General features: G+C 43.7%; 1 protein-coding gene across 6 annotated transcripts in view; it reads right to left on the minus strand.

Annotated features, from left to right (window-relative positions):
- The window catches only part of septin12 (septin 12), a 353,537-nt gene that overhangs the window by 149,343 nt on the left and 177,925 nt on the right, over window positions 1–26,269 (minus strand). The window contains exon 2 of one of the 6 annotated variants that reach the window (XM_052021388.1): window positions 5,658–5,737. The exons of 4 other annotated variants lie outside the window; for them this stretch is intronic. The gene's annotated coding sequence lies outside the window, so the exon portion shown is untranslated. Of the gene's footprint in view, window positions 1–5,657; window positions 5,738–21,205; window positions 21,355–26,269 lie in introns of those variants that run through there. One more of the 6 variants, XM_052021389.1, reaches the window with a different exon arrangement.

The raw sequence follows: 26,269 nt of genomic DNA on the forward strand, positions 1-26,269 counted from the left end.
CTTTTTACCCAATCCCATTTTTAATTCACATTCCATTGCTAAAACACAGAATCCAGGCAACACTGAGCTTTTTGAATGGGATTCAAAGTAAAATGACATTAAATTAATCATCACTCTACACCAGTCACTTGATAGCTGATTATTCCAAAATTTATAACATCAAATATATTAACTTTTCAAAATAGCCATATTTGATTTTGAACCAACAACACTCAAATTGGTTAGCTGATCAGCAGTGTATTACTGTTTGTGGGATCTTGCAGTTGGCTCCTGTAGTACATACATTTCCACAGCATCTATTCTGACACTTATATAGCATCTTTTATCATCTTAAATTGTCCTATCATGTTTTAGAGACATTTTGAGTATTGTCAGAAACCAAGTAGTGAATCTGCAAAACAAGCTCTCAAAAAGCCACAAAAATAGAGAGCAAATATCCTGGCTTGGTCATGTCGTTTGAAGGTTTGCATATTGACTCAGGCATCGAGGAGAACATTCATGTTCTTCACTGAAGTAATATCATGGAAACTTACTTCCAACTGAGAAGGCAAAACATCCAAGCTGAAAGTCACTACCTCTGGCAGTGGACGGAGAGTTTAATATATCAAAATTTTTAACAGATGACTGTGCTGCAGGAGCGTGAGCAGAGCCTGTTGTGTGAAAGCCATCCGACTCATGGCATGGATCACTGCCTGCAATTTAAAAATCAGCCTGTGATTCATCCCAAATGAAGTCCCAGAATTTTTCAGGCATTTCAAGTGATGAAATGTGACCTCTACCAGTGGCTGTGAAAGTCAATGCTACATGAACAACAATGTGGATTAAATTAGGTTCTTATTGGAAATCTTGAACTAGTTAATCAAAAACATAATTTTAATGTTGCACTGTGCACTCTGGTCTCCTCATATTGAAGTTGTGATTATTTGAAATTGTTTCTTTAGCAGGAAGTCTCCATCCTTCTACTATTGCTTGGCTTAATGAGAGATATTCAATACCACCATTCAGCCTTGCACACACAAAAAAAAAATCAATGGAATCATTGGGATAAGACTGGTGTTAGCATCTAATGAAATGCTGTGACATTAGCATTAAGCAATATCAACATGTCTAGTTATTTGGTTTTTAAACACGTCAGCTTGTTTCGCAAACTCATCAGATGGCCCTTGCAGTGCCTGACACATTTCCTATTTACTGCCACTCCATCTGCATATGCAGGCTGGAACTTGCTATGACTGGGTAAATGACAAATACTTTCATCGCTGTAACCTTTCCTGTTTATTGAACAAATCTTGCCCTTGTATTGATAGAATTCATGCAGGTATACAACAAATTCTTTTGTGCTTTTTGAGGTTTTTAAAATCAGTCACTATGTAATCAACTGCTGATTACACAGCAGGCATGGTGGTGCAGCAGTTAGCGTAAAACTATTACAGCACCAGCGACCTGGGTTCAATTCCAGCCGCTGTCTGTAAGGAGCTTGTATGTTCTCCCTGTGACTGCGTGGGTTTCTTCCCAGTGCTCTGGTTTCCTCCCACATTCCAAAGACGTATGGGTTAGGAAGTCGTGTGCATGCCTTGTTGGCGCCAGAAGCGTGGCGACACTTGCGGGCTGCCCCCAGAACACACTATGTAAAGAAACACTGTTTCAATGTACATGTGACTAATAAAGATATCTTATCTTAACTTTACATTAGTCATACTCTACAAGCTGTTACCAACACGTGAATGTATAGAGTCATAGAGCACGGAAACAGGCCCTTCGGCCCAACTGGTCCATGCCGACCAAGATGCCCATCTAAGCTAGTCCCAATGGCTAGTGTTTGGCCCATATGCTCTCTAAACTTTTCCTATCCATGTACCTGTCAAACTGGCTTTTAAAAATTGTTATTTTACCTGCCTCAACCACTACCTCTGGCAGCTCATTCCACATACATACTATCCTTTGTGCAGAAAAAAAAGTTGCCCCTCAAGTTCCTATTAAATCTTTCCCCTCTCACCTTATTGAGGGGCTGAGTGGCATACTCCTGCTCCTAATTTTTTATGTTCCCCCTTCCTACAATGAAGCATCTCTTGCCAGAATATATTAGTTTCTTTGCTGTGCATGGAAGCAAACTGAAAATCAATGTACTTTTTGGGAAAATTGAGTAGATTGGGATCATACCCCTTTTTGGATTAAAAGACTGAGAGGCAATCTCTGATAAACACAAGCCTGAGAACTTGAAAGGGTAGACGTGGAGAGGACTTTTCTATGGGGACATGGAACTTGGGAGCCTCGACTCAGGGTCACCTATTTAAGACAGATGAGGAAATAATTTCTTCTCCCAAAGGATTGAGATTGTTTGGATTGCTCTACCCCAGAGAGCTATGGTTGCCGAGTCACTAAATATATTCAAAGCTGAGATAGATTTTGGACAATAGGGGAAAATCAAGAATTGAGGGGTGCAACAGGGGAGTGGGTGAGGCCACGATTATAAATCAGCCATAATCTTACTGAACGGACAAGCAGGCTTGAGGGATCTTCCATATTTCTTATGTTCCCCTGAGGCGCTCTCTCACCACTGAGAGTCCAACTTACAACACATGTAACAGGAAATGCTGCTTTGCACAATCCAAGTTCTTTCATAAAGTAGCATCTAAACATACACATGAGACTGCAGATGAAAAAAAAACAAACTGCTGGAGGAACTCAGCAGAGCAGGCAGCATCTGTGGAGGGAAATGGACAGTCAACATTTTGGGTCAAGACCCTTCATCTCCCCTTTGGGGAGACGTCTAGGATACCTTGCTCAAGGGCGAAGGGAGTTTCGAGAGCGGTGCGACCAGAAGTGTCCCACTCAGGGCGAAGAGACCGGTCCTGCAAGTTCCTACAGCAGATGTTATTCACATAAACATTAGGATCAATCCCTCGAGCCTGCTCCACTATTTAATGAGATCACCACAGATGACTAATCTCAACACTGCATCTCCATCTACCCACAGTAACCTCCTTGGTTATCTGGAATCCATCTACTTCTGCCTTAAAAACATTCAAAGGCTCTCCTTCCACTGCCCTTCAAGGAGGAGAGTTCCAAAGGTTCACAACCCCAAGAGAAACAATTTCACTTCATCTGTTTTAAATAGGCAATACATTACCTTTAAAACAGTGCCTCCTAGTTCTATATTCTCCCACAGGAAATAAAACATGATCACCAGCAAGTCACCACCTCTTCGGATCTTTTGTTTCTTTCAAATTCCGTCTCCCTCTTCTAAACTCCAGTGGATGTAAACGTAGCCTGCCCAACCTTTCCTCGTTAGACAATGTGCCCATTTCTTTGCTAGTTTAAAACTGTATCTGTAACATGTTTTGGGAGTTAATAAGATGAGAGGTGATCTGCTAATGCAACTCTTTTATCTTAACTACACAACCAAAATAAATGGTCTGGATTTGCCAATGTTACCTGAACTTGGCAATATAGGAGTGGCAATGCAAGGAGGAGAACTGTCACCAGATCAAACATCCCAGTATTGTTGATAATGTCTTCCCCCCAATGACCTTGGCCACACACTTTGAACACTTTCCGTCCACGTGAGAAAAATGTTCCCTTCATTTATTTTCAGTCCTTTATCTTTATAGATAATAAAACCACACAGAGGGTTTGGATATCTTATCTCACCACAGTACCTGGAGAATTTAAATGCAGCTCATTAAGTGAACCTGGAATAAAATGCTGGCACCTGTAATAGTGACCATGAAACCACAGAATCCAGTCCACCAATGTCCTTCCAGGAATGAAGATCAGCAATGTTATTGCCTCTTAAGTACCCTCTGATATAGCCTAGCAAGCCACTCAAGGGCAATTAGGGAACAGCAATAAATGCTGGTCTTGCCAGCATCCAGTCACATAAATCAAGTTTAAAAGATAGGTTAGAGCTCATTACCCACTCGCACAAGATGGCAAGAGATCCAATTAAGCAATATACCAAGGGAAGGACTGGGAGAATACTAGAAAAAGATATTGCATTTAAATGCTCACACTTCCCAATTAATCAAATTCCATTGGATGTAATCACTGCCAGAAGCAGGATTGTTATACCGCCATGATTGTCCCAATGTTAGATCAAAGCATATTGTTCATTGTCTCACGAGGGAATGACTCAAACTGTGGACAATCCGATGCCAGTGAGTTGCACCACGTATCACCATCAATGAAATAACCTTTCATCGTGATTGCTTTCAGTGGTTTTTATTACTTCCTGGGTTGTACTGAGGCAGGAGCAGGCTGCTCAGTTTAACTTGATTTTAGCGAGGGGGGTTGGGGAGGACAATGGGTGGATCATATTGGTCAAATGACTGTTCATCTCAGGTTGGGTCAACTTTGTTTCCACTTGGCTAATGAAGCCCAACCACACAGAGGCAAATGGCCAAACAATAGGCTACTCTCCTAATGACCCGGCTGATCCCAACCTCCCTGTCACAGTTCACAGGCTCAATCTAATCCTATCCCCTGGATTGGGAGTATACCCTAACTATAGACAAACAGAGCTTGGACAAAACCAGCACCATGTGGCATGACTAGTGTGGGAAATATACTTTCATTTTCTGTGTTGCAGTTAGGCAGTGGTGTATAATGTCATTGGCAAAAGTTATTCCAAGCTCACTGAATTTAGCATTAAGGTACGTCAAGTGGAATTGTGATTTTAAAAAAATAATGGAAAAGAACTTGGTCACTTTCAGGTTGCTCCAACCTAATTTTAAGCATTTATGAAGAAAAAATATTTTCAAGCTTGGCTTACATTTCCAGTTTTTAAATTCAATCCACTTCTTTGGGTTATTAAATTTGTGATATACTTCTAATCTGCCAATTCCTTGCACTGGGCTTCTTTATTTCAACTCTATTTTAACCCCCAAAATAATATTTGAGTCTTTGCTCTGTCAACTGATTCAGTGAGTCACACTCTTGCCTTTTATCAGAAGATTACAGTTCAAATCCCACTCCTCAGACTTTAGTCTAAAGTTCAGGCTGATAGGTCACCACAGCACTGAGAAAATGTCATGCTGTCAAAAGGTACAGTCTTTTGGATGGGATGTTTAACTTGTTTTCCCCATGAGGTGGATAAGAGGGATCGTATCAATGACATGATCAAAATCATACAATATCATACAAAAAGAACCAGGACCGTCATACCTGCCAACTTTTAACCTCAACCCATGTTGTGAAAACAGATTGCCTTACAATTATTACATTCTTGCTGTGTACAACATGCCTGTTGCATTTCTTAAGTTATGACAATAACTTCACTTCAGAAATTACTTTGTGTATTGTAAAGTGCTTTGGGATATCCGAAAGGGATGTGAAAGGTATTATACAAATGTCCTTTCTTTTGGGAACACTGCCTCCTTGACTAATCCCCTCCCAGTCTCTCCTCTGGATTAATGGCAAATTTTGCTTGTTAGCATTCATTTGATGTGTCTTGGGATGCTTTCTCTATGTTAAAGTATCTCTGCAAATATATGTTATCAGCCTCCTAATTCACTTATTTATAATAATCCTGTTAAAACTTTGTGCTGGAGTTCAATTTTCACCCAAGGCTTTTGCATCGGCAGGCTGGTGAAGTGCTCTGGTCTCTGACACACACACACACACACACAAAAAAAGCAAGTTATCCCGAGATGACTTACCACTCTAAAGTTGCTAAAGAAATACAAGCTGTTACTGAAAAACGGAAAGTACTGCGAGTACCCAGCAGGTCAGGGAGCATCTATGGAGAGAGACACACACAGAGTTAACACTTCAGGTTGATTACCTTTCATTAGCTGAAAGGTCTTGGACCTGAAACATGAACACTGTTTCTCACCGCACAGATACTGCCTGACCTGCTGTTGTTTTAGAACTGCTGTTCTTGTTGTTGTATTTTCCCCGATTGTTGGGAATTCTTTTTAAACAATAGTGACCAATGAAATGCATGTAGTCATGATGCAATTCCTATTTGTTAAACTTGCAATACAAAACTAAACCACTCAGTTCCATGTCTGACACTGGCTCCGCTTTTCTCTCTCCATTAACTCAGCCTAACCTCCGAGGCATGTCTGACAGTCCTGGAGTTCACAACATTTGACACTCCCCTGTCTGTGTTAACACTCTGACTGATGCCATTAACCACTACTTCTCCCCTCAGCAACCCTGACCTCACCCTTTCACAGGTATTCCCTCTGTCCAATTTATTCCTCCCCTAACCTTCTCTGCATTTCAAAGTTAATTTGCCTTTTTCTCTCTTCCCCACTTTTGACAAAGGTCTTCAGCTTGAAACGTTAACTTGGTTTCTCTTGCACAGGAGCCATCTGACCAACTGAGCTTTTTTTTAAATAAAGCATTTTTGGTTTATTTCTGATTTCTAGTATCTGCAGTTGCTTTGATTTCCACTCACTTCTTAAAGTCAGAGAATGCCATAAAGTGTTCTTGGATTTTAATACATCATTATCATTACCACTGTTTGCAATTTTTGTTAATTTACTTAAAGACTTCACACCTTGTTGTAAAAAATTTTCAACCTGGCTAATGATATTCCTCAAAGTCAGATTTTTGCTCATCTTTTTAATAGATTTCTCTTTTTTTTTAAAGCATGCCAGCACAATAGGAGCAGGGCTGTGTGGTAGTGGGTTCATATTTTCAAGAGATGCCTCACAGAAAAAATATTTGTGAAACAAGTTTTAATACACATTAAGGGGTGGGGTTCCGGGGAGGATACAAGGAACATCACAGTATGGAAAAGTTCGCTCCTAAAGGGCAAAACTCTGACAATATTATCTCTAGCTGACTCTTCAAGTGCAAGGCATCTCTCAGATCACTGCACGAATCGTCTAATATTTGCAATGAGATGTTCACGATGGGTCAGGAATCTCATTGTTAAGCTATGTAAACAATTGCAGGATGTACTAACCACACAGAACACAGAGGACAAATATTAGGCTTTTCAAGTAGTTTTTTTCTGGTCAAGATAAATTCATCAGTACATGTTTTCCTACAAGTTAGTGGGCACTTCCTTACAGAAATCCATGAGATTCCAGAGTTAAAAACGAACTCAGGGCTCATGGCCAAGTCCTGATCCATCCTGTGAAGTATAAAGATGAAAGCGGACAAAAGGTGTTGGATCCTATTCACATTCAAAAATGAGGCTCCTGAGTCGATGACACATCAGTCACAAATTGTGAGGGCTGCAATAATTCAAAATAGTTATAAAATGCGCCAATTTAATTACTAATGAGATTTTGTCTTCTGGGCTAGACCTGCCAAGCTATTGGTTGAAAGAGTCATCTGTGGATTGCTCTAGATTTTCATAACTCATTTGTTTATGGCAATGATTCAGCCCATCAAGAGTATGCTGTCTCCTCTTCTTATTAACATACACATGTGATACTCAGCAAAAGATTGCACCAAATAGAAATAATTTCTTCACTGAGCAAAATGAGAGTGGGAGGAGTATGACTGTCCATTGCCTGGTGATCAACTTTTACCACTTAAACATTGTAATTTTAATGTCCAGAATTTACAAACTGCACATTCTGGACACCAGACCTGTAGTGTTACAGTACAAACCTACAATAAGTAGGAGCTGGGTGAAGAGCAGCCCTATACCATAATGGAAGAGGCATTATGGTTAAACACATCCACCTTCCCTCTAACACCCACACTCCCAGCCTCTAATCTCCTGGGACAGGCAACAAAAATCACAATAAAACCCAGGACCAGTGTGAGGAAAGAAAGTCTTATTAATTCCTCTATTCCCTTCAAACAATTGAGACTAGCTCAGAAGATCACACTGACTAACCATCATATATAATGGTCCTCTACACTTGCCCAGTTCAAGATACTATCCAGCCCCTTCTTGAAGCCATGCCAAGAGTCAACAGCCCACTGCACCAGGCCCAGTGTCTTCCCAGAGAGACAACTCCCTGGGAGAGGAAGAACCATCTAACATCCTGTCGGTTCCTATCTTGACACAGTTTTGAGTTGCATCTCCCCAGACAGGGCCCTTACACATCACCATTTTAGAACATAGAATGCAGAACAGTACAGCACAGGAACAGGCCATTCAGCCCACAATGTCTATGCTGAACACTATGCCAAATTAAACCAAATCACTTCTCCCTGCATCTGATCCCTACATATATTCAGGTGTCGATCTCACAGCCTCTAAAACACCACTATAGTATCTGCTTCGACCACTACCCTGGCAGCCTGTTCCAAGTACACACCACTCACTGTGTAAAAAAACTTTCCCCCTCTCCCCTTTAATGCATGTCCTCTAGTATTTGACTTTTCTGCCCTGGGAAAAAGATTTGCAATTAGCCAACATTTGGCAGCTGCTCCAATCTGCCCCAACACCATCACCTTTTGCCCTTGCAATATTCTTGATGCCAGTGTGAAATTTGATGGGCTGTGGCTGTAAGATATTTGCAGCTCTCACGAACTAGCAGCAAGTCACATCTCTCACTTGCAAGGATATCCAACCACTTATCACAGTGACACCAGGATGCCTGAGGGCAGTTCAATACTTTTCAATAATTCCATTCTTTAGGCTGCATAAGGATATTGATCAGCTGGTAAAGTGGGCAGAGCAATGGCAGATGGAATGTAATCCTGACAAGTGCAAAGTGATGCACTTTAGAAGGTCAAATAAGTGTAGAACATATACAATGTAATGGTAGGGCCCGGAGGAAGTATTGAGGGACCTTAGTTTAAAACTTTTTAGACTCTATTTTTTTTTGAAAAAGGGCATGGTAACAGGCCCTTCCAGCCCAACGAGCCCGCGCCGCCCAATTACACCCAGTGTAAAGCTTTACAGCGCCAGTGACCTGGGTTCAATTCCAGCCACTGTCTGTGAGGAGTTTGTACGTTCTCCCCGTGTCTGCGTGGGTTTCCTCCGGGTGCTCCGGTTTCCTCCCACACTCCAAAGACGTACGGGTTAGGAAGTTGTGGTCATGCTATGTTGGCGCCAGAAGCATGGCGACACTTGAGGGCTGCCCCCAGAACACTCTACGCAAAAGATGTATTTCACTGTGTGTTTCGATGTACATGTGACTGATAGATATCTTATCTTAACCTACTAACCCGTACATCTTTGGAATACGGGAGGAAACTGGAGCACCTGGAGGAATTCCGCGCAGTCGCAGGGAGACTGTACAAACTCCTTACAGACAATGGTGAGAATTGAACCCCGATCGCTGGCACTGTAATAGCGTTATGCTAACCGTGCCGCCCTCTGGATGGCCTATTTTAGAAGGTACATAGAACTGTACAGCACAGAACAGGCGCTTTGGCCCACGACGTTGTGCCGACATAACTATTCCCTCCTGCCTATCTCTCTATTTTACCCTCATTCATGTGCCCATCCAAGCCCCTTTTAACAGCCCCCAATGAATTTGCCTCCACTGCCCTATCAGGCAACGCATTCTAGGCATTCACCACTCTCTCAGTAAAAAAACATACCCCTCACATCTATTCTGAAACTATTGCTCTCACATTCTCTTGAAAGGACCTTGTTTTACATGCCTGAAGATCGCTGAACATGGCAGCACAGGTAGACAAGTATATATGCCTTCATTAGTCACAGCATAGAACACAAGAGAAGGGAGATTATGATACAGCTTCATAAAACAAAGGCAAGGCCACATCCAGAACATTATGCAGAGTTTTGGTCGCCACAGTAGGGAAAGAATGCGATTGCTCTGGAGAGAGGACAGAGGAGATTCACCAGCATGTTGCCTGGGAGGGAGTGCCTCAGTTCTGATGAGAAGTTGGTAGGCTAGATTGGTGTTCCTTGGAGAAAGCAGAGGGAGGACCTGATGGAGGAGGTCTACAAAGTTACAAGGGGTGTAGATTGGATAGGTGGTCGTAAAATCCCCCCCCATAGCAGATGTGTCCATAACCAGAGGGCATTGGTTTAAGGCAAGTAGGAAGAAGTGTAGAGATGACAGAAGGACTTTTTTTTAAATCCAGAGGGTGACTGGGGTTTGGAAAGCACGAGGGAGGTGGAGGCAGAGACTCTCACAACATTTAAGTATCTAGACCTGCAGTTTGACTACCAAGGCATAGAGGGCTATAGATGAAGTGCTGGTAAATAAGATTAGTATAGATAGCTACTTGATGGTTAGCAATGGACAGGGTGGATTGACGCAAGTCCTACCAAGGTGCAACACCTCACGTTTATCCTGGTTAAACTCCATCTGCCATTTCTCTGCCCACATCTGCAACTGATCTCTATTGACTGTTAGACCCGTTTCTGGTCCTGTGTGACCCATCTATTACCAATCAACAGTCAGCCAAACGTCAGACCTCACCCCAGGCCAACCAACAACAGCAGGCTTTCAGTGCACCTTTCCTCAAAACATACAGATTTCAGAATCAGATCCATTGTCACTGACTTGGATGGTGTGAAATTTGTTGTTTTGCAGCAGCAGACAGTGCAAGACACAGAAATGGTATAGATTACAAAAAAATCAATAAATAGTGCAAAGAAAAAGGAATAAATGAGGTAGTATTCATGGACTGTTCAGAAATCTGATGGCAGAGGGGAAGAAGCCTGAACCGTTGAGTGTGGGTCTTCAGGCTCCTTTACCTCCTCCCCGATGGTAGGAATGAGAAGAGGGCATTTCCCTTGTATCTCTAGTGGCTTCCCAACCAATAACATTCTGACATTATTATGCAATACACCATACTACTAGTCAAAGTGGGCACAGATGTGTCCAGCCATCCTTATTGCAGACGTAATACTCAGGTTGCGTTTGGCTGTTAAATCTAGTTAATGGTGCAAAGTTGAAAGCATTCTGGTGCTTCTACTGACTGTACTTAAATGAACACTTTTGCATGCAATAATAAAGCCCCCAGAAATAAACCATTAGCTCTGGAAATATTTTAAGCAACAACATGGCAACACAGTTCAACAACTGCATCAGTCACACAAGCAGAATAAAGTCTTTAGAGAGTACAGACCACCTTTTGGCCCCAAGAACAACACCTCAGTGATGAACAATAATTCAACTAACAAGCCTCATTTTGGTGGTTTCACAATGTGTGCTGATCAATCTATCTTCAGGACAAATTCCTGTTTACTGTGGCGATGTTTCCTTAGTTTCACGACGGTGTAGCTTGCATCAGGATGATGCAGAATACTGCAGCTGAACTATCCACTGTTGTAGCTTGGAAATACCCCTTCTCTGCTCCTTGCCATTCACACCAACCCACCCTCCCTACAAAACAAGAAGCACAGTGCAGCTCAATGCAGAACAAAAAAGAAAGCACTGGAAATTCCCAATGCCTTCAGGAAGGCAGAGAGACGTTTTAAGGACGTTTTGCAATACGTGTCTGAAGTAATAGATGCAACAGGTAGGAAGCAGGTCCAGAAGCAGGAAAGGGGAAAGAGATGGAAGGAAAAAGAAAGGAAGGGGGAAAGAAAGCAAGAAAGCAAAAAGACCGACTTGCATTTATATGGCATCACTCACAATTCCAAGATGACCCAAATACTTTTACAGCCAATGAGGTAATTTATTTAAAGCACAGTCTCGGTTGTGGAACAGAAGGGAAAGAATGCAATAAAGGTGGATGTTAACTGCTTATTTTTAATACAAAATAATTACTGATAACATTCCATCAGCCAAAGAGCTGGAGGTCTGACTCACAGCAAACTGTCAATTGTACAGTTAATAATCTACTCGAAGGACAATCTATTTAAAGAACAGAGGAAACAGCAACTACAGCAATGTCCCTTAATGAGGACTGGGGGATTTCTCCAAACTAAAGCAACAAAGGAAAATTACAAACAAGTTGAAGTCTTAGAATCACACAGCAGGGAGACAGGCCATTTTCACTAATCCCATTTTATTCTCCCCTGACTCTACCATTTACTAGGTGCAATAACAAGATAAGATTTCTTTATTAGTCACATGTACATTGAAACACACAGTGAAATGCATCATTCTGCGTAGTGTTCTGGGGGCAGCCCGCAAGTGTCACCACGCTTCTGGCGCCAACATAGCATGCCCACAACTTCCTAACCTGTACGTCTTTTGGAACGTGGGAGGAAACCTGAGCACCTGGAGGAAACCCATGCTGACACAGGGAGAACGTACAAGCTCCTTACAGACAGTGGCTGGATTTGAACCCGGGTCACTGGCGCTGTAAAGCATTATGCTAACCATTACACTACCGACATAAAAATCAACCTCAGCTACTTGCATCAGTGTGGCCAGCAAGATTGATTGAGAGGGGATCCATTTTCATTCACCACCTGAGAATGGACATCCCTGGCCAGGCCAATGTTTGTAGCCCATCCCTGGCTCCTCTTGAACTGGCTTGCTGGGCTATTTCAGAAGGCAGTTTAGCATCAACCACACAGACTCATTAGTGGGAAAGTAAGGAGAGCCCTACAGACTCAGAATGAGGCAAATTAAAACCACATGCAAGATACTAAGCTGAACAGAAAAAGGAAAATACAAGCTGAACTATGATAGCCAACCATGATAAAGCAAGTACAAACTAGTGAAAGACAAATTCTGAACTCCTTCACACAGTGGCCTCAGTTTTACAGGTAGATCAATAGAAGTAAATTCTGTGGAATGCTTAAAGCAGCAGCTTAGATGGGCGAGGTGGGCAAGAAGGTGTGTGGGTTTCTATTGGACGAGGAGCTGGAAGGTCAAGTGTCATTTCTCACTTCTCTTGAGCGTTGTGATCCGTCTGAATGCATTGCCAAATGGAAAGAATAATAGAAATTTGTTTTTGTTAAGGGAAGAGGTGCACAGCACTTCTATGAAGACAGTGTACAAATTAAATGATGTTCCACTCTCCTGATTTCTCAATAGCACAACTGCATTAATGATGTAATCTTTTGTACCAGTGTTTTCTCTTCAACACTTGTCATGGTTTACAGAGCCCTTGGGTGTGGCAGCACCATTTCTCAAATTCCCCACACTCACACTTTCCCTTCCAACCTAGAATCACTTTTGAGATGCCTTTGTTATGAGGTGCCACCTCACCAGTCTCCACATTTAAGAGAATATAGAACACTACAGCACAGTACAGGCCCTTCGGCCCATGCTGTTGTGCCGACATTTTATCCTTCTCTAAAATCTACCTAACGCTTCCTTCCCACATAGCCCTCCATTTCTCTATCATGCACATGACTATCTAAGAGACTCTTAAATGTCCCTAATGTATCTGCCCCCACAACCTCTGCCGGCAGTGCATTCCACGCACCCACCACTGTGTAAAAAAACAAAAACTTGCCTCTGACAGCCCCCCAACAACTTCCTCCAATCACCTTAAAATTATGGCCCCTCGTGTTAGCCATTTTCACCCTGGGAAAGAGTCTCTGACTGTCCACTTGATCTATGCCTCTTATCTTGTACACCTCTATCAAGTCATCTCTCATCCTCCTTCTCTCAAAAGACAGAAGTCCTAGCTCACTCAGCCTATCCTCATGAGAGAAGGGATCCCTCTTTATCAATTCTGGCACCTACAATGCAATGCCACTAACAAACACATCCTTTTTCAAGACTCTGGTTCACTACTGCATCACGCACAACACCCACACTCCTGCCCACAGCACCTTGCTCCCCACAGGGGAGGTGTAACAACTGCCCTTTTACTTCCTCCCCTTCCACATCCATCCAGTCACTAAAATGCATTAGCGCTCACAATGTAGCCTCATCCACATTGGGTGTGATTACATCAAGATTGGAAGGCTGCATTGGGGAACTCCTCCATTCAGTCCATCAGTAGGAACCTGACCCTCTAATCACCAGCTCTACTAATACTCCATCCCACTCTGATCTCTGCCCTTAGCCTCTTACACTGTTCCAATGAAACTCAATGCAAGCTCAAGAAATAGCAACTTGTTTGTCAATATGACGTACTACAGCTTTCAGGAATCAACACCAAGTCCAACGATTGCAGATTGTAACCATTGCCATTTTTCTCCTGAAGCTTCTGCTGTTTATAGACCATAGAACAGTACAGTATAGGAACTTTGGCCTATGATGTTGTGCCAAACTAATTAAGATAATGACACCTAATCCCTTCTGCCTGCATATGGTCCATATGCCTCCATTCTCTGCACATTCATGTGCCTATCTAAGAGCTTCTTAAATGTCTCTTATCATATCTGCCTCCACCACCACCCCTGGCAGTGCATTCCAGACATCCACCACTATGTAAAACCTTACCCCGCACATCTCCTTTGAGCTATCCCCCTCTCACCTTAAATGCATGCCCTCTAGTATTTCGACCCTGGGAAAAAGATACCAGCTGTCTACTGTATTTATCCCTCTCAATTTTATAAACTTCCATCAGGTCTCCCCTCAGTCTCTGCTGCTTCAGAGAAAATAACCCTAGTTTGTCCAACTTCTCCTTATAGCACATACCCTCTAATCCAGGCAGCATCCTGGTAAACCTCTTTAGCACCCTCTCCATAGCCTCCACATCCTTCCTATAATGGGGTGACCAGAACTGAATGCAATACTCCAGATGCAGCCTAACCAAAGTCTTAACTTCTTGACTTTTGAACTCAATGCCTTGACTAATAAAGGCAAGCATGGCATACACCACTTATACTTCCTCCACACTGGCTCTTGTATCTTTACTTGTCCTATTACCATCCAGTTTGCCTTGAGCCATCAGCCCTTTGTTCTCTCCCACCTTCTCCCCATCTCAGACCTTCTCTCTTTGCCCCTTAACCTCTTCTCCACTCATTTCCTTTTCTCCGAGGACAGGTCACCAACCCAAAATGTCATCTGTTTCTCTCCTCACAGGTGACGCTTGGGCTTCACAACATTTGCCATTCTTGCAACACAAAAATCCACCAGTCAGCTTCCGTGAGTTGTAGGTTTCCTGAGTGCATCAAAAATGATTAAGCTTAACGAGTGAAAAACCACAATAAAAGGAACCCAATACATTGGCTCCTCTTCTGGGATCATACCTCGAAATAGCATTTACCATCTTTAATTTCTAGCAAGTTATCTGCAAGTCCAATGAATTTTCATTTCCTTCAAACATTAAGTTGTCTCACAGTTGTTTCTCCAATGCATTGCATAACAATGACGTCTGGTATGAATACCAAGACTGCAAGGATGGCGGGGGGGGGGGGGGGGGGGGCGCGAAATGTGCCTGTTCTCTTTAAGATTGCATTATCTCCAAGGAAATGGATCTCCATTGCCACACAGAAGGCAGGGTTGGTGGGGTGGGCCAGTAAAATAGCCTGCTTATGTCTTATTTTAAACTATTCGCTCATGGGATGTGGATATCAATGGCAAGACCAGCATTTACTGCTCTTGCCCAGCATTTACTACCCTCAAATTGGCTGAAGGGTCTGTTTCCGTGCTAAGTACAACTCCATAACTGAGGAAGGTGGTTTGTCTGACCATTTCAGAAGACAACCTATACCATTCTCTAGCCCAGAGGATTATGGAGACTATATCACTGAGGGTATTTAAAGAGGAAGTAGATCATTTCTTGAACGATTAGAACTTTGTGGAACTGACACAGGAGGAGAGCCCCAAGGCAGATCAGATATGATCACATTGAAGAGTAGGACAGGCCTGAGGGGCCAAGTGGCCTACTCTGGTGCCAATTTTCTTATATTCCCACATAAAGTGGTCTGGAGTCACACACAAACCAGACTGGGTCAGCAAACCTGATTCCCTTAGCTAGTAGGCACTGGTGAACCAGAAAGAGTTTTACAACGATCCTGTCATATCTTGGCCATTGGTGCTGCCCATTTATTCCAGAATTAACTGTACTGACATGATTTGAAGTCCTTGGTCTTGGCCTCTGGATACTAGATCCACAAGAAAACAATTCAGCCCTTGGACCCCCACCTACTGAGTTCAAGTGCAGGCACTACCCCAGACATTGGCCTCTATTCCCAGACTAATGGAAGGGCCTGACATCCAATCATGGGGCAAGACCAGCCAAGGATGGTCCGTACTGGGATGCTCCATTGCTGGGTATTGCTGGAGCCCCTCTCAACCTCAGCCCTTTAAACTTCTGGCGTCCACAAGGCAACGATTAATGTCCATGTGGCGTCTTCAGTGGGAAATAAGATGACTCAGAGCTCAGGGACAAAAGTGGAGGCTGAGCTAGTGGTGGGGGGGGGGGCGCGGGGTAAGGAAGTTGGGGGGGAAACTACAGTGGGTGATCAAAAAAATCAGGTGAAGGTGTTAAGGGAGGATGAAAGGGAAGAGGAAGAGCTGGAAAGCCACACTGGCCCACCAGGCTATGGCAGCTCAAGACCAAGGGAGGATGAGGAATGCAGTGTTTTAGAGTAAGGGGTCTGGGAAAGGTTGCTCGTGGACTAGTTAGACAGAGAAGGCTTCTAACACCACTCAACAATCCTCCTTTATTGGTTATTCAGACCCAAGCAGTGTAATGAGCTGGGTAAAAGCTTCTTCGTTTACCTGCTCAGGGTTCAACAGAGGAAGCACTGAGCAACAAAAAAGAGGAGGGTTAGGGGACATCATGGGAAGGTGAAGGCAGCAAGGAGCTGAGAGCTCAAGTTACCTTTGTATGAATGGGAGGGGATCCAGCATAGTGGACCTTGCTATTTTTATGGATCTCACAATTGTCAGATTGGGTTTAGTAGTTTCATTAAGGCTAATTCTGGTCTTTATCCAGCTCCCTCACCGATGCTTACAGCATTTCTAACCACTAGGGTGTAATGGAGCAATGTGAACATCACCGGGTGTGACACCTTTATCACCTTTGTACTGTGGTGCCATAACACCAATCCAACCCCTCTCTCAAAGCAGCAAGGATCTGCTTACTTCCAGCTGACAGGTTTGCAAAACATCCTGGGTTATAAATATATTTCATAAAGTCACAAGCTACGTGCTTCACTCCTGCCTCTTGTCTGTCACAGAACCATAGTCCAGACCACAAGCCATTAAGGCTTGCATCTGCTGGAGTTTAGAACAGTGAGAGATGACCTGATTGAAACAGATAAGATCCTGAGGGGTCTTGACAGAATGGATGCAAAGAGAACATTTCTTCTTGCAGGAGAATCTAGAGATAGGAGTCACGGTTTAAAACTAAAGGAGGTCACACACTTAAGGTGAATGAGACAAAATGTTTTTGCTCAAAGGATCATGAACCTTTAAAACTTTCTGCCACAAACTAAGGAGAGATATATACACGAGGCGCTGCCTCAAGAAGGCAACATCCATCAAAGATCCCCACCATCCGGTCCATGCCACTGTCTCGCAGCTACCATTGGGCAGGAGGTACAGAAGCCTGAAGTCCCACACCACCAGGTTTAAGAACAGCTACATCCCTTCAACCATCCTAATCACTACCCCAGTATAGCAACACTATGACCACTTAGCACTACAATGGACTTTTATTCTTGTTCTAATTGTGCTCTTTCTTGTAATATTTATGTTCTTAATTTAGCTTTTCCTCGTGAATGTTACTTATCTGATGCTATGTGCCTGTGATGCTGCTGCAAGCAAGTTTTTCATTGCACCTGTGCATTCATGTATTTGCGCATATGACAATAAACTCAACTTTGACTTTGAGATTCTTGATAGCAAGGAGGTGAAAGGTTGCCAGCAGTATATGGGAATGAGGCATTGAGGTTATAACCAAATTAGCTATGATCTTATTAAATAGCTGAACAGGTTTCATAGAGTCACAGAGCACGGAAACAGGCCCTTCGGCTCAACTGGTCCATGCCGACCAAGATGTCCATCTAAGCTAGTCCCAATGGCTAGCGTTTGGCCCATATGCCCTCTAAACCTTTCTTATCCATGTACCTGTCAAACTGGCTTTTAAAAATTGTCATTGTACCTGCCTTAACCACTACCTCTGGCAGCTCATTCCACATACATACCATCCTTTGTGTAAAAGAAAGTTGCCCCTCAAGTTCCCATTAAATCTTTCCCCTCTCACCTTATTGAGGGGCTGACTGGCCTACTCCTAATTTTTTATGTTCCCCTTCCTACAATGATGCATCTTGCCAGAGTATATCAGTTTCTCTGAGGTAGCTGCTGGTGAGTTTTACTTCACTGGCTAATTATTGATCACTCACATCAGTAAAAAGGTAACAGAAAGACATCATATTCTTTATGACATGGATGGAGGCCATTTAGCCCATCGAGTCTCTACCAGCTCACAGAGTAATCCCACGAGTGCCAATGTCCCATTTATTTCCTGGTAAATTATTTTCTCCTCGCATGTCAATCAACTCTCCTCTCACCCACCTATACCTGAGATAATTCACAGTAACCAATTGCCCTCCCATCCAGCATATATCTGGGATGTGGGAGGAATCTGGAGCACCTGGGGGAAGCCCACACTGCCACAGAGAGAAGTGCTGCCTGCAAGGAGTTTGCACATTAGTATCAGGATCGACCCTGGATCACTGGAGTTGAGAGGCAACAACGCTATCTGCTGCACCACTGTGCCAGCCACTTGTATTTCTCCAGTGCCTTTCACTGTCTGAGTGCCTCACACTTAAGGGAGCATAACTTTTGAAGTGTGAAAGGAAATGTGGCAGCCAATTTGTGCGCACCAGCTCCTACAAGCAGCAATATTATAATGACCAGTTTTGTGATAGAGTCAGAGAGATACAGCATGAAAACAGGCCCTTTGATACACCAACCACTTGTTTTTGCACTAATCCTACCCAAACCCATTTTATTCTCTCCACACTTCCATTAACTCTCCCCTAGATTCTACCACTTATCTGAACGCTAGGGGTAATTACTGCAGACAATTAAGCTATCAACCCACGTGTTTGGAATGTAGAAAGAAACCCACATGGTTACAGGGAGAACATGCAAACTCCACGCAGACAGAGCAACACCCGAGGTCAGGATTGAACCCAGGTCGCTGGAACTGGGGCAGCGACTCTGTGATTTCGATGGAGGGATCCAGACACTGGGGTAACTCCCCTGCTCTTCAAAGTAATGCAAAGGATCTTACTCAGCAAGAGTATTGGGCTCTCGTTTAACATCACATCCGAAAGGCACTGTCTGTGCAGCAAACAGTTTCTCAGTGTGACAATATAGTGTCAACCTCAATTTTACACTCAGGGCTCTTGCAGGACTGGAACCCACAAGCTCTGACTCAGCCTGAGAGCTGCCAACTGAATAATGCTTAAAGTTTCTAATTCTGTGGCACTCCAACCCACACATCCAACCCTCTGCCCTCTCTCACTCCTAAACCATGCTCGAGGTTACTTTATAGAGTTGGATCTCAAGACTGGGTTTCATTTGACGGTGGAGCAATCCCATTTGGGGTGATGTGATGTCAATCCAGAGCCAGGAATCATGAACCACTTTACAATTGTGAAATTGCCCTCAGCTTGTAACCTTCAACTTCCCCACTGTACGAGGGGAGCTCGGCAGTGGATAATGCACAGATACAAAGTCTGTGATCAAATATCAACTTCCAAAGCCATATCCCATTGTTGGGTGTGTTTGCTCCAAGTGGGGATTCAGTCTAACCCGTGCAATCTTTTGATAAAAAGCAAACTGCTTCAAGAACTCAGCGATTCAAGCAGCATCTGTGGGGGAAATGAATTATCGATGTTTTGGGTCGAGGCCCTGTATGAGGGCTTGATGCAGGGTTTTGACCCCAAATATTGTTAATTCCTTTCCCTCGCAGATGCGGCTGGACCCGCTGTTTGTTTTTTGCTCCAGATTCCAGCATCTGCAGTCTCTTGTGCGTCTTCACATTTGTAAAGACTGCAGCTTTCAATTAAGAGCTGCCCTGTTTAGTGGATGCCACAAGGGACTATCAAAGATGTTCACTTTGTGCATGTGCTGATGTCCAGGTTTCAGTACGATCAGCTTGGCTCAGGATATCACTGATGAAGTTTAACCATGTTTAACAAAACACTGCAGGAATAGGCCTGTGCTTCAGCTGATGTTAGTCTTGTTGATCATTTTGAAGTTTAAAAACTTGGGATTCTCAAACCACTATAACTAATGATTAGCTCCTTTAGGACAAGGTTTGCTCCCCAACTGGAATAGGTCTTATCTAAGAGGAACCTACTGTTGGCCCCAACTTGCTGTCATATCTCCACTGCAAGAGGCATATATTTTCTCTGTTTATTAATTCACATCATCTGCCTTCTGTCAATCAACCACACAGCAACAAAAGGCAAGTATGAAACATGGGGAAAATGTTTCCTTTGCAATCGAGTTCATGTTGTTTATCCCCTTGCATTTTATTGCATTGGCTGTGTAACGCCTAGAGACAGCCAGCTTTGAAGCAGAGCAAAGAACTGTATCTGGTGTCTGCTGTGGCTCAATGGGTCCCAGTCTTGCTGCTGTCATGAATTTACAGTCATGCTGCCTGACAAGTACACCCTGACCAGCAAGCACCCATCTACACAGTTCCTGTTTTATTCTCTCCCATCATCTCCTTCCAGATTCTACCACTCACCTACACACTAGGGAAATTTTACATTGATCAATTAACCTACCGTAGTTTTGGGATGCGAGAGGAAACCCACGAGGTCACAGGGAAACGTGCAAGCTATGTACAGACAGCACCAGAGGTGAGGACTGGGCACAGGTCACTGGAGTTTTGAGGCAGCATTCCTACTTGTGGGTTCAAATCCCACTCCCACCCTTTGTGTCCATGCTAATGTTACAGTACGACAGCAAGAAATTACTGCACTCGCGGAAGTGCCGTCCTCAGAGTCAATGTTGAATTAAGGCCATCTGCACTTCCGTGGAGTAAAATCTATGCTATTGCATCATATTAAAGAGTAGCGTTCTCCCTGATGCCATGGGCAGTACTTGTCTCTCAATGAACATTTATATTAGTGGGTGATGTCATGGGAGCTGCTGTGTGCAATTTGGCTACTGTGTTCCTGACATTAGAACAGTGAAGAGGGGCTTTCAAACAGAGTCAACTGAGGTGCCTCGTTTGTGAAGTGCACTGGACTGATTTGAGGCTAAAGGTACAATAAAAAGGCAAGTCTTTGATTATGAAATGAAGTTTGTTGTTTCTCTTGAACCCCTCCCGACCTGCTGCCCCCTAAACTTTTCTCCTTCCGGAGACTTGCTCCACTCATCAGCTTAGCCACAGCAAGAATCAAGTTCGAAGTGAACAGCTGCTGAAGGCTTCAGCGAGCATTTATTAGTTGCAGACACTTCAGTGTACTCTGAATCGTCCCCAGAAACAAAATCCTCATCTTACACCACCCTCCCCTCATGCCTTGACTTACATCTCCATTCATTTGTCACCACACTTCACGTCTGTTTTTGCCTGTTCATTTTGCCATCTCAACTTTCTGCGGCCTGCCCCTCCCCCGTGAAGACGGAGAGTTGAAACGCTGCTACAGAAACAGATTGTTCACTGGAGTATAACCGTGACGAGGCACAGACAGCAGCAGCACACCCAATGCAAGCATCTGCACAGGACAACACACAATGGGCTGTTGTCTGAGAAGGAAAGGCAGGGGAAGGGGGCTGGGGGGGTGGGGGGGGGGGGGGGGGGGTGGTGGTGGTGTTGGGGATGAGGAGAAAGTCAAACAAAACGGCCAAAATACAGATCCAATAGAGATTTCAAAGTTTGCTCCAGTGTGGCTGGTCCCAGCAATCGAGACACAGATGCCTTTAACAATGGTCCATCGAGCAACGAGATGACGAGCCATACTCCTCCAATGCTGAGCATTCACTACAGGGGAGCACTGTGCATGGTCTCTGGGAGTTCTAGCCCTTCATATTCAGGGTAACATTGCTCTACATTGCACAGCCTTTGGGAAGGGCAAGACAGAGATGCCCAAGTAATAACATATCAGTTAGCTTCAAGGGCATCGACGTGAGATGCCTTTGGGTACTTTCTACAGGTCAAGCAAGGTGAAACTAACATGGGTACAAGCACAGATTGGATACGTTCATCAGCTGCTCATTTGAGAGTATTGCTGGGCCTGCCACTGTAGGGAAGAGAGATATTAAAGAGAGAAATAGGATTCAAATGTAACCCCAAATCTGTGATCCATCATCACTAACATCGAAGTGAAAAACCAAAAAAATTCCAGACGCTGGAAATCCGAAATAAAACCAGAAACTGCTGGAAACATTCAACAGGTCGGGCAGGATAACGTAAAAGGGTTAATGCTTCATGTCTGAGGTTTTTCATCAGACTCTTTCTACAGATACTGCCTGACTGCTGAGCGTCTCCAACATTCCCTCCATAGATGCTGCCTGACCTGCTGAGTTCCTCCAGCATTTTGTGTGTGCTGGTTCCAACATCTTGTGTTTTTAACATTAACACAGCATTTCTTTTAATCCTTTTAAGACAGACTTAATTATACATAGATTTGCCTTTCCCGTCCCTTTCAGGATGCCCTGGAGTGCTTAATAGCTGTTGGAAGTACTTCTAAGGAGGGTCACTATGGTATGGCAGGAAACATAGCAGCTGATTTCTGCACAGCAAGGTCCCACAAATAGTAAAATGTTAACAAAGCCATTGAGTCAAACAGCAGGGGAATAGACTATTCAGCCCACTGAACCTATACTAACCATCAAACATTAACACAAACCCATTTTATTCTCCCCATCTGGTAATGTTTCTTAGTGATGTTGGGTCAAGACAGGAATATTGGCTGGAGGACAGTGAACAATGCCACATACAATCTAGATACAATTTTTTAAAAAATAGTTTCCATTTCTATGCCATTAAAATAAAATTTAACTATAGCAAATGAATTTCAGCCACATGCAAGAGGGCGGAAGGCTACTTTTCCAAATCCCAGCAAACTTCCTCATGACCACAGTCGACCAGTGAAAGAGTTAATCTGTTGCTGCTATGTCAAGGATAGGAAAGCAGTGCAGGAACCTAAACCACCTATTTGCTTTACTTGTGCTCAGAGTCCACTCTACCAGGTGGAGAGGACTATTTTTGCAGAAGTCAATTCAAAAAACACAGATCGCCTGCTCCAGTTCCACATCGGATATGGCCTGTCACACCCCTCAAACGACCGGGAGGAGATGCAAGATTTATTGGGCTTTGAAAACCAAAAAAAATTATGTTTGGACAAAAGACACAAAGTGAACAAGGGAAATAATAAACTTTTTCATGCAGATTGTGGTTATACACTTGCTACAAGAGGAGACAGTAAGTGCTTTCAGATAGAAATTGGATGGAAGTCACAGAGCTATGGGAAAAGTACAGGGGATAGGACTGAATACACTGCTTTTTAAAGATCCCATTGGCAGAAGGGCTCTTTCTATCATTCTATTCTAAGAATAACATTAAATCTTCAGATTCATGTTAAGCATCCTGTTTTCAGCTCATTTCCTGAATATTGCAGTTCTGTAAGAGTCACAATGGTGGTGGGGCTAAATCATAATTTCATGGTAAGGGATCGGCTAGGAAAACTATTCCCAGTGGGCACTAAGTGAATCCAAGGATATAGGCATAAAGTGAACTCAAGGCCCAGAATTCGTTTGCGACGCCTAAATGAGGCAGTCCACGACAGCATGCACTAGACACCAAAATCCCAGGCAATAACCATCTTAAACAAGGGGAGTCTAACCACCTATCTTTATCGTTCAAAGGCATTACAATCATCAAGGCCCTCGCCATCAATATCCTGAGGGGTGGGTCACCATTAACCAGAAAGCCAACTTTGATCAGCCACATAAATACCATGGTCTGTGGTTAAAAGAGCAGGTCAGAGGCTGGGCATCCTGCGGTGAGTGACACACGTCCCGACTCCCTCAGGGTTTTCCAACCTCGACAAGGTACAAGTTGGGAGTGTGATGGAATACCTTCCCCTTGCCTGGATGAGTGCAGCCCCAACAGCTCTCATGAAGGTCGACACTATCCAGGACAAAGATACTCACTTAAACGGCACCTGACAAACTGCTCTAAATCTTCGTACCCTCAACCACCACACAGAGCGGTTGTATGTACCATCTACAAAATAACACTGCAGGCACTCACCTGGGCTACTCCTAAACCTACAACCTCTACCACCAAGAAAGAGAAGGGCTGTGAGTGCAAGAGAACGCCATTGCCTGCGGGTCCGTGCACCAGCCTGATGTGGAAATGTCTTGCCAGTCCTTCTTCAATGCTGACTCAAATCCTAAACAGAATTGTGGGAGTGCCTTCACCAGAAGGAGTGCAGCAATGTAAGGCACCAGCTCACCACCATCTCCTGAGGGCCAGTGAGAGATGGGCAATAAATATTGGTCTTGTTATCAACATCCAGATCCCAAAAATTAATTTTAAAAAGTTAAATGGCAGTGCAAGTACAAAGGATGTATGATATTCTCCTGCTATTTCTACAATTATATGGGGAGCTGGTAAGACCATGCCTGCAGTACTGTGTAGAGTTTTGTCAGCTTATCTTAAAAAAAGGATATATTTGTCATTGAGGAAGTGCAACAAAGATTCACCATCCTCTGATATCAGGGCTGTCACATGAAAAGAGATTAGAGAACATAGACTAATGACACTCAAGACTTCATAAGAATACTTAGAGGGCTAAACATGAGACTCAGAGATTTTCCCCCAACCAGGGTGGAATTAGGGCCGCAGAATCAAATAAAAAAAAGTGGATAGGCCATTTAAAAATGGATGGAGGAGAATTTTCTTCACTCAGATGGTGGCAAATGTTTGGAATTCCCTGCTGCAAGGGGCTGTGGAGGCTAAGTCATTGATACATTTCTGGATGTTAGAGGAATCAAAAGAAATAGTGTTGAAGGAAAAGGTCAGAGGTGATCTTATTGAACGGTGGAGTAGACGCCAGGGACCAATAGCCTCCTCCTCCTTCTATTTTGAACGTAGAACAGTACACCACAAGAACAGGCTCTTCAGCCCATCACATCTGTGCTGACCATGATGCCAAATTAAACTATACCCATCTGTCTGTACATGATCCATTCCCTGCATATTCATGTGCCTGTCTAAATGCCTCTTAAACACCACCATCATATCTGTTTCCACCACCACCCTGGCAGCACATTCCAGGAACCTACCGCTTTCTATTTGAGAAACTTGCCCCACACATCTCCTTTAAACTTTCCCTCTCTCACCTACACCGTCTAGTATTTGACATTTATATCCTGGGAAAAAGATTCTGATCATCTACCTTACCATTGCCTCTCACAATTATAAACCTATATCTCCCCTCAGCTTCCAACACTCCAAAGAAAACAACCCAAGTTTGTCCAGCCTCTCAGATAGCCAGTACTCTCTAATCCAGCCGGTCAACATTTCGGGTCAGGACCTTCATCAGTCCTAAAGACGGGTTCCTGACCCGAAACGTTGACCACCTGCTTTTCTCCATGGATGCTGCCTGGCCTGCTGAGTTCCTCCAGCATCATCGTGTTTTTCATCTAGATTCCAGCATCTGCAGTCCTTTATTTCCCTGCTCTCTAATCCAGGCAGCTTCCTGGTGAAATGGGTGGTGGTTCCACATGTTGCACAGCAGGCACAGTAGCATAGTGGTTAGCATAATGCTTTCCAGCACCAGCGACCCGGGTTCAAATCCAGCCACTGTCTGTAAGGAGTTTGTACGTTCTCCCCGTGTCTGTGTGGGTTTCCTCCGGGTGTTCTGGTTTCCTCCCACATTCCAAAGACGTACAGGTTAGGAAGTTATGGGAATGCTACATTGGTGCCGGAAGTGTGGCGACACTTGCGGGCTGCCCCCCAAAAATCACTACACAAAAGATGTACTTCACTGTGTGTTGCGATGTACGTGTGACTAATAAAGATCTTATCTTATGCTTCTGAAGGAGGATAAATCCTGCTCAGGATTCTGGTAGCTGCAGGCAGTCTCCAGCATAAAAGAACAGAAGTGTTGTAAGGAGGGAGTGCTATAAGGAGAGGTTGGTCAAATTTGGGTTGTTTTCTCTGGAGCAGCAGAGGCTGAGGTGAGACCTAATAGGAGTTTATAAGATTATGAGAGGCACAGAGAGTAGACAGCCAGCATCTTTCTCCCAGGGTCAAGATGTCCAATACTAGAGGGCATGCATTTGTGAGGGGGGGGGGGGGGGGTAAGTTCAAAGGAGATGTGAGGGACAAGATTTTTTGTTTTACACAGAAAGTGGTGGGTGCCTGGAGTGCACTGCCAGGGGTGGTGGTGGAGGCACATATGATAGAGGCATTTAAGAGGCTCTTAGATAGATGAATGCACAGAGAATGGAGGGATATGGACATTGTGTAGGCAGAAGGGACAAGTTTAGCTAGCCATTTAATTATTAGTTCGGCACAACACCGTGGGCTGAAGGGTCTGTTCCTGTGCTGTACTGTTCTATGTTCTGGATCAAGTGGAGCT

This window comes from Pristis pectinata, chromosome 8, assembly GCF_009764475.1.
Source record: "Pristis pectinata isolate sPriPec2 chromosome 8, sPriPec2.1.pri, whole genome shotgun sequence".
Taxonomy (NCBI): Eukaryota; Metazoa; Chordata; class Chondrichthyes; order Rhinopristiformes; family Pristidae; genus Pristis; species Pristis pectinata.